This window comes from Pseudorca crassidens, chromosome 1, assembly GCF_039906515.1.
Source record: "Pseudorca crassidens isolate mPseCra1 chromosome 1, mPseCra1.hap1, whole genome shotgun sequence".
Lineage (NCBI taxonomy): Eukaryota > Metazoa > Chordata > Mammalia > Artiodactyla > Delphinidae > Pseudorca > Pseudorca crassidens.
The window spans coordinates 86,731,282-86,744,836 of record NC_090296.1 but is presented as its reverse complement, the minus strand read 5'-3'; the positions used below and the strand labels follow the sequence as shown (position 1 = coordinate 86,744,836).

Below are 13,555 nucleotides of genomic sequence, written 5' to 3'. Positions count from 1 at the left end.
TTTTCTTAGATGGGTCAGTGAAGTGTTCATGGAGGTGGGCTTTGAGCTAAATCGACCTTAAGGAACAACTAAGGTGGGGGGAGGTGGAAGGATAGAGAGCTAGTGGTAAGGTCAGTGGAGAGGGCATTGATGGCATCAACACCCAGACATTCTGTCCAAATCATCCAATTATGTAAAGATAACATTTTAAAATATCAGTTCCTCAGACTGAGACATGTAATGACAGGAATATAATTTAAGAATATTTAGTGGTATTCATTTAGAGGGAAAAATTAAAAAGAAGGCAAAGCTTTGTTTTTTGTTTTGTTTCACTATTAAAGTGAAATTGAGCAAGTCTTAAGGGTAAATTTAAAAGAATAATGTATTTATATTTGGTTAAGTAGAATGAACACTGAACTCTGGGAGTCAGGATACCTAAGTTCTATTCCTGACCCGGATAGTATTCAGTCTTGAACAAGCCAGTTTACTTTTTCCTTGTCACTCAGTTTTAAATGAAGGACTTGAACCAGAATAGATCCCTTAGGTTTTTGGTGATTCTCAAGTTTCTCCTGTTCTTGAAAATATTCTTGAAAACTAGAACAGAAACTAGTTCTGTGCCTTCCATAATTAGGAAGGACAGAAAAAGGTTTTTGTTTGGTGTATAGGACTGAATATACAGGATTTTTTTTTTCTTTAGTGCTGTTTGAAGAAAAGAACTTTAGGTACTCCATAGAACATTAAATCTGCTAATTATAGTTGTTGCCAGGTATGCAGAGAACACAAGTTGTTGGTTTGTGAGTATCCTAGAAAAGTTGGAGTTAGAATATTGGAAGGTTTAGTTCATTTTTTAAAAAAAGATTTTAGTAAAATATTTAAAATTTTACAGTTAAAAAATTACTCCCAAAATAATGGAATCACTGTAAGGATATTATTCATATTAGGTAAGCAGACATACAAATTCCATGAAAGTATGCTAAAATCCCACTACCCACTACTGTTAACATTTTGGTATATATTCCATCTAACTTTTTCCCCATGTTAATATATATAACACTTAACCAAAATGAGATTTTATACACACTGCTTTGTAACCTACTTTAATGTACTGTGTATCTTCAATGCCTTTCCATTAGATGGAAATAGACATCTTCAGTTATCAGCTCTTTTTTTCTAACTTCTTATTTTGAACTCATTTTAGACTTTTAGAAAACTTAGAAAAATAGCACAGACAGTTCTCTTATATCCCTCACTCCTGCATCCCCTAATGCTAACATCTCACATAAATGTAGAACAATTATTAGGGACCAGAAATTAATATTGCTACTAACTAAACGACAGACCTTATTCAAATTTTACCAGTTTTCCTACTAATATCCTTCTTCTGTTCCAGGATCCTATTGAGGATCCCATCTGACATCCCACCTGTTTGTCTCTTCCAGTATGTAACAATGTCTCACTTTCTCCATAGTCTGCTTCCAGTTTGTAAGTGTCTTGGTCTTTCCTTGTTTTTCATAAACTTGACATGACTACTCAAGAATATTGAGCAGTAATTTTGTGTCATGTTCCTTAATTTGGGTTTGATATTTTCTTAAGTTAGGAATGAGGGCATACATTTTTGGCAAGAATAACACAAAAATGGTACCATATCGTTCTCAGTGAATCATATTAAGGGATTCTTGATATCAATATTTCTTATTACTGGTGATATTTATCTTAATCATTTGGTTAAGTTGGTATCTGCAGGGTTTCTCTACTTTACACTTACTATCTTTTTCCCTTTGTAGTTAATAAGTATCTTCAAGGGAGATACTTTGAGTGTATTTGGCATCATTTTATTTTATTTTTAAAAAAATTTAAATTGATTTTAATTGGAGTATAGTTGCTTAACAATGTTGTGTATTTGGCATCATTTTAAATGGGTGTATATCCTATAGTTTTTTGAGTGGCTCCCCCACCCTGCCCCTTGATTGCAGAGGTATTGTCACTTGTCAAACAAGGTCAAACAGAATTACATTGTTTGAAGTAAAAAGTGAAAATTCTTAGACCCTCTCCACAATTCCTTTTCTCCATGTAATCACTGTAAACAGTTTGATGTTTCTCTTTCTAGACACTTAACTCCATGTTTAGGAAACATCTATACATATATCTATACATTTATATACATGTGTGTATGTTGACTTAGGAAACTCAAATTTGTAGAAATACATAAAGTAAATATAATTTAGGTTTTCATTTAATTTACAAAAATGAAATTTTATTATTTTAAACTTGCTTTTTCGGGCTACAGTATTTTATGATATTCTGACTGCATAGAATGGTATAGATGCATCTTTATTGATAGACATTTAGGTGGACGTTTTTTCACAGTTACAAGTAACATTGTGCACACAGTGGAATATATATATATATATATATATTTTTTTCACAGTAGGGCAGGTGTGGCTAAATGATAGATTCCATCATTTCTTTAAACTATTCCCCTATTGATGGACATTCAGGGTTTTTTTCCTGATATGAATAACTTTGTACATGAAATGTGTAGATGGCAAAAGCTTTAAAATGATTTCTAATAGATAATCTATATAGTAAAAATTGAAATAGTAAAAATGGGTATGTAGTGAAAAATAAATACAGGGGTCTTTCCACTGTTAACAATGTATTTTGAATCCTTTCAGAGGTTTTCTACTCAAATGTAAGCATATACATATATATCTCCTCTTCATTCTCTTCCCTTCTTTGTAAATGGTAGCATACAGTACTTAATGTTCTGTACCTTTTGTTTTTTTGTGTGTTTTTTTTAGTATTAGTTGTTTTTTTGGTTTGTTTTTTTATACTACAGGTTCTTATTAGTCATCAATTTTATGCACATCAGTGTATGCATGTCAATCCCAATCGCCCAATTGAGCACACCAACATCCCCACCCCACTGCGGTTTTCCCATCTTGGTGTCCATACGTTTGTTCTCTACATCTGTGACTCAACTTCTGCCCTGCAAACTGGTTCATCTGTACCATTTTTCTAGGTTCCACATACATGTGTTAATATACGATATTTGTTTTTCTCTTTCTGACTTACTTCACTCTGTATGACAGTCTCTAGATCCATCCACGTCTCAAAAACTGACCCAATTTTGTTCCTTTTTATGGCTGAGTAATATTCCATTGTATATATGTACCACAACTTCTTTATCCATTTGTCTGTTAATGGGCATTTAGGTTGCTTCCATGACCTGGCTATTGTAAATAGTGCTGCAATGAACATTGGGGTGCATGTGTCATTATAAATTATGGCTTTCTCTGGGTATATGCCCAGTAGTGGGATTGCTGGATCGTATGGTAATTCTATTTTTAGTTTTTTAAGGAACCTCCATACTGTTCTCCATAGTGGCTGTATCAATTTGCATTCCCAACAACAGTGCAAGAGGTTCCCTTTTCTCCGCACCCTCCCCAGGATTTGTTGTTTGTAGATTTTCTGATGATGCCCATTCTAACTGGTGTGAGGTGATACCTCATTGTAGTTTTGATTTGCATTTCTCTAATAATTAGTGACATTGAGCAGCTTTTCATGTACTTCTTGGCCATCTGTATGTCTTCTTTGGAGAAATGTCTATTTAGGTCTTCTGCCCATTTTTGGATTGGGCTGTTTGCTTCTTTAATATTGAGCTGCATGAGCTGTTTATATATTTTGAAGATTAATCCTTTGTCCGTTGATTCATTTGCAAATATTTTCTCCCATTCTGAGGGTTGTCTTTTCATTTTGTTTATGGTTTCCTTTGCTGTGCAAAAGCTTTGAAGTTTCATTAGGTCCCATTTGTTTATTTTTGTTTTCATTTCCATTACTCTAAGAGGTGGATCAAAAAAGATCTTGCTGTGATTTATGTCAAAGAGTGTTCTTCCTATGTTTCCCTCTGAGAGTTTTATAGTGTCCAGTCTTACATTTAGGTCTCGAATACATTTTGAGTTTATTTTTGTGTATGGTGTTAGGGAGTGTTGTAATTTTATTCTTTTACATGTAGCTGTCCAGTTTTCCCAGCACCACTCATTGAAGAGACTGTCTTTTCTCCATTGTATATCTTTGCCTCCTTTGTCATAGATTAGTTGACCATAGGTGTGTGGGTTTATCTCTGGGCTTTCTGTTTTGTTCCACTGATCTGTCTTTCTGTTTTCGTGTCAGTTCCATATTGTCTTGATTACTGTAGCTTTGTCTAGTCTGAAGTCAGGGAGTCTGATTCCTCCAGCTCCATTTTTTTCCCTCAAGACTGCTTTGGCTATTCGGGGTCTTTTGTGTCTCCATACAAATTTTGGGATGATTTGTTCTAGTTCCGTAAAAAATGTTATTGGTAATTTGATAGAGATTGCATTGAATCTATAGATTGCTTTGGGTAGTATAGTCATTTTCACAGTATTGATTCTTCCAGTCCAAGAACATGGTATATCTATCTCTCCATCTGTTGGTATCATCTTTAATTTCTTTCATCAGTGTCTTATGGTTTTCTGCATACAGGTCTTTTGTCTCCCTAGGTAGGTTTATTCCTAGGTATTTTATTCTTTTTGTTGCAATGATAAATGGGAGTGTTTCCATAATTTCTCTTTCAGATTTTTCATCATTAGTGTATAGGAATGCAAGAGATTTCTGTGCATTAATTTTCTATCCTGCAACTTTACCAAATTCATTGATTAGCTCTAGTAGTTTTCTGGTGGCATTTTTAGGATTCTGTATGTATACTATCATTATCATGTCATCTGCAAACAGTGACAGTTTTACTACTTCTTTTCCAATTTGTATTGCTTTTATTTCTTTTTCTTCTCTGATTGCCTTGGCTAGGACTTCCAAAATTATGTTGAATAATAGTGGTAAGAGTGGACATCCTTGTCTCGTTCCTGATCTTAGAGGAAATGCTTTCAGTTTTTCACCATTGAGAATGATGTTTGCTGTGGGTTTGTCGTATATGGCCTTTATTATGTTGAGGTAGGTTCCCTCTATGCCCACTTTCTGGAGAGTATCATAAATGGGTGTTGAATTTTGTCACAAGCTTTTTCTGCATCTATTGAGATGATCATATGGTTTTTATTCTTCAATTTGCTAATATGCTGTATCACATTGATTGATTTGCATATATTGAAGAATCCTTGCATCCCTAGGATAAATCCCACTTGATCGTGGTGTATGATCCTTTTAATGTGTTGCTGGATTCTGTTTGCTAGTATTTTGTTGAGGATTTTTGCATCTATATTCATCAGTGATATTAGTCTGTAATTTTCTTTTTGTGTAATATCTTTGTCTGGTTTTGGTATCAGGGTGATGATGGCCTCATAGAATGAGTTTTGGAGTGTTCCTTTCTCTGCAATATTTTGGAAGAATTTGAGAAGGATGGGTGTTAGCTCTTCTCTAAATGTTTGATAGAATTCACCTGTGAAGTCATTTGGTCCTGGACTATTGTTTGTTGGAAGATTTTAAATCACAGTTTCAATTTCATAACTTGTGATTGGTCTGTTCATATTTTCTATTTCTTCCTGGTTCAGTCTTGGAAGGTTATACCTTTCTAAGAGTTTGTCCATTTCTTCCAGTTGGTCCATTTTTTTGGTATATAGTTGTTTGTAGTGTTCTCTTAGGATGCTCTGTATTTCTGCGGTGTCTGTTGTAACTTCTCCTTTTTCATTTGTAATTTTATTGATTTGAATCTTCTCCCTCTTTTTCTTGATGAGGCTGGCTAAAGGTTTATCAATTTTGTTTATCTTCTCAAAAAACCAGCTTTTAGTTTTATTGATCTTTGCTATTGTTTTCTTTGTTTCTATTTCATTTATTTCTGCTCTGATCTTTATGATTTCTTCTGGTAGCTTGGGGTATGTTTGTTCTTCTTTCTCTAGTTCATTTAGGTGTAAGTTTAGATTGTTTACCTGAGATTTTTCTTGTTTCTTGATGTAGGCTTGTATAGCTATACGCTTCCCCTTAGAACGGCTTTTGCTGCCTCCCACAGGTTTTGGGTCGTTGTGTTTTCATTGTCACTTGTCTCTCGGTATTTTTTGATTTCCTCTTTGATTTCTTCAGTGATCTCTTGGTTATTTAGTAATGTATTGTTTATCCTCGATGTGTTTGTGTTTTTTACGTTTTTTTCCCTGTAATTCATTTCTAATCTCTTAGTGTTGTGGTTAGAAAAGATGCTTGAAATGATTTCACTTTTCTTAAATTTACTGAGGCTTGATTTGTGACCCAAGATGTGATCTATCCTGGAGAATGTTCCATGCGCACTTGAGAAGAAAGTGTAATCTGCTGTTTTGGATGGAATGTCCTATAAATATCAATTCAATCTATCTGGTGTATTGTGATATTTAAAGCTTATGTGTCCTTATTTGTTTTCATTTTGGATGATCTGTCCATTGGTGTAAGTGAGGTGTTAAAGTCTCTCACTATTATTGCGTTACTGTCGATTTCCTCTTTTATAGCTGTTAGCAGTTGCTTTATGTATTGAGGTGCTCCTATGTTGGGTGCATATATATTTATAATTGTTATATCTTCTTCTTGGATTGATCCTTTGATCATCATGTAGTGGCCTTCCTTGTCTCTTGTAACATTCTTTATTTTAAAGTCTATTTTATCTGATATGAGTATAGCTACTCCAGCTTTCTTTTGATTTTCATTTGCATGGAATATCTTTTTCCATCCCCTCACTTTCAGTCTGTATGTGTCCCTAGGTCTGAAGTAGGTCTCTTGTAGACAGCATATATATGGGTCTTATTTTTGTATCCATTCAGCGAGCCTGTGTCTTTTGGTTGGAGCATTTAATCCATTCACGTTTAAGGTAAGTATCAGTATGTATGTTTTATGACCATTTTCTTAATTGTTTTGGGTTTGTTTTTGTAGGTCCTTTTCTTCTCTTGTGTTTCCCACTTAGAGAAAAGTTTCTTTAGCATTTGTTGTAGAGCTGATTTGGTGGTGCTGAATTCTCTTAGCTTTTGCTTGTCTGTAAAGCTTTTGATTTCTCCATCGAATGTGAATGAGATCCTTGCTGGGTAGAGTAATCTTGATTGTAGGTTCTTCCCTTTCATCACTTTAAGTATATCATGCCACTCCCTTCTGGCTTGTAGAGTTTCTGCTGAGAAATCAGCTGTTAACCTTATGGGAGTTCCCTTGTATGTTATTTGTCATTTTTCCCTTGCTGCTTTCAATAATTTTTCTTTGTCTTTTTTTTTGCCAATTTGATTACTATGTGTCTCGATGTGTTTCTCCTTGGGTTTATCCTGTATGGGACTCACTGAGCTTCCTGGACTTGGGTGGCTCTTTCCTTTCCCATGTTAGGGAAGTTTTCGGCTATAATCTCTTCAAATATTTTCTTGGGTCCTTTTTCCCTCTCTTCTCTTTCTGGGACCCCCATAATGCGAAGGTTGTTGCATTTAATGTTGTCCCAGAGGTCTCTTAGACTGTCTTCATTTCTTTTCATTCTTTTTTCTTTAGTCTGTTCCGCAGCAGTGAATTCCACCATTCTGTCTTCCAGGTCACTTATCCGTTCTTCTGCCTCAGTTATTCTGCTATTGATTCCTTCAACTGTAGTTTTCATTTCAGTTATTGTATTGTTCATCTCTGTTTGTTTGTTCTTTAATTCTTCTAGGTTTTTGTTAAACATTTCTTACATCTTCTTGATCTTTGCCTCCATTCTTTTTCCAAGGTCTTGGATCACCTTCACTATCATTATTCTGAATTCTTTTTCTGGAAGGTTGCCTATCTCCACTTCATTTAGTTGTTTTTCTGGGTTTTTATCTTGTTCCTTTATCTGGTATATAGCCCTTTGTCTTTTCATCTTGTCTATCTTTCTGTGAATGTGGTTTTTGTTCCACAGGCTGCAGGATTGTAGTTCTTCTTGCTTCTGCTCTCTGCCCTGTGGTGGATGAGGCTATCTAAGAGGCTTGATGGGAGGGACTGGTGGTGGATAGAGCTGACTGTTGCTCTGGTGGGCAGAGCTCAGTAAAACTTTAATCCACTTGACTGTTAATGGGTGGGGATGGGTTCCCTCCCTGTTGGTTGTTTTGCCTGAGGCAACCCAACCCTGGAGCCTACCTGGGCTCTTTGGTGGGGCTAATGGCAGACTCTGAGAGGGCTCACGCCAGGGAGTACTTCCCAGAACTTCTGCTGACAGTGTCTTTGTCTCCACGGTGAAACAGTGCCACCCCCCGCCACTGCAGGAGACCCGCCAACAGTAGCAGGTGGGTCTGGTTCAGTCTCCCCTGGGTCCCAATATGCACACTACTTTGTGTGTGTCCTCCAAGAGTGGAGTCTCTGTTTCCCCCAGTCCTGTTGAAGTCCTGCAATCAATTCCCTCTAGGCTTCAAAGTCTGATTCTCTAGGAATTCCTCCTCCCATTGCCGGACCCCCGGTTGGGAAGCCTGACGTGGGGCTCAGAACCTTCACTCCAGTGGGTGGACTTCTGTGGTATAAGTGTTCTCCAGTCTGTGAGTCACCCATCCCGCCGTTATGGGATTGGAGTTTACTGTGATTGTGCCCCTCCTACCATCTCAGTGTGGTTTCCCCTTTGTCTTTGGATGTGGGGTGTCTTTTTTGGTGAGTTCCAGTGTATTCCTGCCAATGATTGTCCAGCAGCTAGTTGTGATTCTGGTGTTCTCGCAAGAGGGAGTGAGAGCACGTCCTTCTACTCAGCCATCTTGGTTCCTCCCACCTTTTTTTTCTTCTTTAAAAATATAACTTGAGGAATGTTCCATAGCAGTACATATTGATATCTGCCCCCCTTTTTTATAATGGCTGCATTGAATTTATGTACCATGATTTATTCAACTCTTCTTATGGAGCATTTAGGTTGTTTCCAGTCTCTTATTTATTTATTATTTTTTTTAATTTAAATTTTATTTTTTTTTATTTATTATTTAAAAAATAATTTATTTAGTTGCGCTGGGTCTTAGTTGCGGCAGGTGGGCTCCTTAGTTGCCACGCGTGGGCTCCTTAGTTGCCGCAAATGGGGCTCCTTAGTTACGGCAGGCGGGCTCCTTACGTGGGCACATGTCCAGTCTTTTATTATTATAAATAATGCTGTAAATAAAATACTTGTATGTATTTCTTTTTACATATTTGAGTTTATCTGAGGTACAAATTCCTAGAAGTGGGAATTTCTGAGTCAAAGGTTATATAAATTAAAAATTTTAATAACTATCAAAATTGTCCTGAGAGGATAGGCTAATTTAATTTCTACAATGATACCTAATTAAAAATTTTTTTATTATTATTATTATTTTTTAAAGTTTTGGCTCTGTTGGGTCTTTGTTGCTGAGTGCAGGCTTTCTCTAGTTGCGGCGAGCGGGGGCTACTCTTCTTTGTGGTGTGTGGGCTTCTCATTGTGGTGGCTTCTCTTGTTTCAGAGCATGGGCTATAGGAGGGCTGGCTTCAGTAGTTCCAGCACACGGGCTCAGTAGTTGTGGCATGCGGGCTCTAGAGTGCAGGCTCAGTAGTTGTGGCTCACGGGCTTGGTTGCTCCACAGCAGGTGGGGTCTTCCCGGACCAGGGATTGAACCCATGTCTCCTGCAATGGCAGGAGGATTCTTAACCACTGTGCCACCAGGGAAGTCCCTAATAATATCTAGTTTTAACATAATGTTTTACATGAAGTTTTATTGAGTTCAGCTCATTTATAGAGCCATATTGAGCTTCAGGAGAGCAAACTCAGAAAGCCTTATATATAATCAAATATGTGTAACCTTCCTTACTTACCTGTGATGGAACTTTATGTAAATTTTTAAAAATATTTTTATTGGAGTATAGTTGATTTACAATGATGTGTTAGTTTCAGGTGTACATCAATATGAATCAGTTATACATATATCCACTCTTTTTTTAGATTCTTTTCCCATAGAGGCTATTACAAAGTATTGAGTAGAGTTCCCTCTGCTCTACAGTAGGTTCTTATTCGTTATTTATTTTATAGGTAGTAGTGTGTAATATCTTTTTTAAAAAATATCTTTTAATATCTTTATTGGAGTATAATTACTTTACAATGGTGTGTTAATTACTGCTTTATAACAAAGTGAATCAGCTATATGTATACATATATCCCCATATCTCCTCCCTCTTGCGTCTCCCTGCCACACTCCCTATCCCACCCCTCTAGGTGGTCACAAAGCACTGAGCTGATCTCCCTGTGCTATGTGGCTGCTTCCCACTAGCTAGCTATTTTACATTTGGTAGTATATATTAGTCCATACCACTCTCGCATTTCGTCCCAGCTCACCCTTCCCCCTACCTGTGTCCTCAAGTCCATTCTCTACATCTGCATCTTTATTCCAGTTCTGCCCCTAGGTTCATAAGAACCTTTTTTTTTTTAGATTCCATATATATGTGTTAGCATACGGTATTTGTTTTTCTCTTTCTGACTTCACTCTGTATGACAGACTCGAGGTCCATCCACCTCACTACAAATAACTGAATTTCGTTTCTTTTTATGGCTGAGTAATATTCCATTTTATGTATGTGCCATATCTTCTTTATTCATTCATCTGTCGAGGGACACCTTGGTTGCTTCCATGTCCTGGCTATTGTACATAGAGCTGCAGTGAACACTGTGGTATATGTCTCTTTCTGAATTACGGTTTTCTCAGGGTATATGCCCAGTAATGGGATTGCTGGGTCATATGATAGTTCTATTTTTAGTTTTTTAAGGAACCTCCATGCTGTTCTCCATAGTGGCTGTACCAATTTACATTCCCACCACAGTGCAAGAGGGTGAGGGTTCCCTTTTCTCCACATCCTCTCCAGCATTTCTTGTTTGTAGATTTTTTGATGATGGCCATTCTGACTGGTGTGAGGTGATACTTCATTGTAGTTTTGATTTGCATTTCTCTAATGATTAGTGATGTTGAGCATCCTTTCATGTGTTTGTTGACAATCTGTATATCTTCCTTGGATAAATGTCTATTTAGGTCTTCTGCCCATTTTTGGATTGGGTTGTTTGTTTTTTTGATATTGAGCTGCATGAACTGCTTGTAAATTTTGGAGATTAATAATTTGTCAGTTGCTTCATTTGCAAATATTTTCTCCCATTCTGAGGGTTATCTTTTCATCTTGTTTATGGTTTCCTTTGCTGTGCAAAAGCTTTTAAGTGTCATTAGGTCCCATTTGTTTATTTTTGTTTTTATTTCCATTTCTCTGGGAGGTGGGTCAAAAAGGATCTTGCTGTGATTTATGTCATAGAGTGTTCTGCCTTTGTTTTCCTCTAAGAGTTTTATAGTGTCTGGGCTTAACATTTAGATCTTTAATCTATTTTGAATTTATTTTTGTGTATGGTGTTAGGGAGTGTTCTAATTTCATTCTTTTACATGTAGCTGTCCAGTTTTCCCAGCACCACTTGTTGAAGAGACTGTCTTTTCTCCATTGTATATCTTTGCCTCCTTTGTCATAGATTAGTTGACCATAGGTGCATGGGTGTATCTCTGGGCTTTCTATCTTGTTCCATTGATCTATGTTTCTGTTTTTGCACCAGTACCATATTGTCTTGATTACTGTAGCTTTGTAGTCTAGTCTGATGTCAGGGAGTCTGATTCCTCCAGCTCCGTTTTTTTTTCTCTCAAGACTGCTTTGGCTATTCGAGGTCTTTTGTGTCTCCATACAAATTTTAGGGTGATTTGTTCTAGTTCCATAAAAAATGCCATTGGTAATTTGATAGGGATTTCATTGAATCTATAGATTGCTTTGGGTAGTATAGTCATTTTCACAGTATTGATTCTTCCAGTCCAAGAACATGGTATATCTGTTTCTCCATCTGTTGGTATCATCTTTAATTTCTATCATTAGTGTCTTATAGTTTTCTGCATACAGGTCTTTTGTCTCCCTAGGTAGGTTTATTCCTAGGTATTTTATTCTTTTTGTTGCAATGGTAAATGGGAGTGTTTCCATAATTTCTCTTTCAGATTTTTCATCATTAGTGTATAGGAATGCAAGAGATTTCTGTGCATTAATTTTGTATCCTGCTACTTTACCACATTCATTGATTAGCTCTAGTAGTTTTCCGGTAGCATCTTTAGGATTCTCTATGTGTAGCATCATGTCATCTGCAAACAGTGGCAGTTTTCCTTCTTCTTTTCCGATTTGGATTCCTTTTATTTCTTTTTCTTCTCTGATTGCTGTGGCTAAAACTTCCAAAACTATGTTGAAAAACAGTGGTGAGAGTGGACAACCTTGTCTTGTTCCTGATCTTAGTGGAAATGGTTTCATTTTTTCACCATTGAGAACAATGTTGGCTGTTGGTTTCTCATATATGGCCTTTATTATGTTGAGGTAAGTACCCTGTATGCCTACTTTCTTGAGGGTTTTTATCATAAATGGTGTTGAATTTTGTTGAAAGATTTTAATACATCTGTTGAGATGATCATATGGTTTTTCTGCTTCGATTTGTTTATATGGTGTATCACATTGATTGGTTTGCATATATTGAGGAATGCTTTCATTCCTGGGAGAAACCTTACTTGATCATAGTGTATGATCCTTTTAATGTGCTGTTGGATTCTGTTTGCTAGTATTTTGTTCAGGAGTTTTGCATCTATGTTCATTGGTGATATTGGCCTGTAGTTTTCTTTCTTTGTGACATCCTTGTCTGGTTTTGGTATCAAGGTGATGGTGGCCTTGTAGAATGAGTTTGGGAGTGTTCCTCCCTCTGCTATATTTTGGATGACTTTGCGAAGGACAGGTGTTAGCACTTCTCTAAATGCTTGATAGAATTCACCTGTGAAGCCATCTGGTCCTGGGTTTTTGATTATTGGAAGATTTTTAATCACAGTCTCAATTTCAGTGCTTGCGATTGGTCTGTTTTTATTTTCTATTTCTTCCTAGTTCAGTCTCAGAAGGTTGTGCTTTTCTAAGAATTTGTCCATTTCTTCCAGGTTGTCCATTTTATTGGCATATAGTTGCTTGTAGTAATCTCTTATGATCCTTTGTATTTCTGCAGTGTCAGTTGTTACTTTTCCTTTTTCATTTCTAATTCTGTTGATCTGAGCCGTCTCCCTTTTTTTCCTGATGAGTCTGGCTAATGGTTTATCAATTTTGTTTATCTTCTGAAAAAGTCAGCTTTTATTTTATTTTATTTGTTTATTTTTTTGTGGTACGCGGGCCTCTCACTGTTGTGGCCTCTCCCATTGTGGAGCACAGGCTCCGGACGTGCAGGCTCAGTAGCCATGGCTCACAGGCCCAGCCGCTCTGCGGCATGTGGGATCTTCCCGGACCGGTGCACAAACCCGTGTCCCCTGCATCAGCAGGTGGACTCTCAACCACTGCGCCACCAGGGAAGCCCCCAAACCAGCTTTTAGTTTTATTGATCCTTGCTATCGTTTCCTTCATTTCTTTCTGATCTGATCTTTATAATTTCTTTCCTTCTGCTAACTTTGGGGTTTTCTTGTTCTTCTTTCTCTAATTGCTTTAGGTGTAAGGTTAGGTTGTCTATTTGAGATGTTTCTTGTTTCTTGAGGTAGGATTGTATTGCTGTAAACTTCCCTCTTAGAACTGTTTATGCTGCATCCCATAGGTTTTGAAGTGTCGTGTTTTCAGTGTCATTTGTTTCTAGGTATTTTTTGGTTTCCTCTTTGATTTC

General features: G+C 36.8%; 1 protein-coding gene across 4 annotated transcripts in view; it reads left to right on the top strand.

Moving 5' to 3' along the window:
- UBR1 (ubiquitin protein ligase E3 component n-recognin 1) overlaps positions 1–13,555 on the top strand; it is a 167,712-nt gene that overhangs the window by 7,944 nt on the left and 146,213 nt on the right. The window lies entirely within an intron of this gene.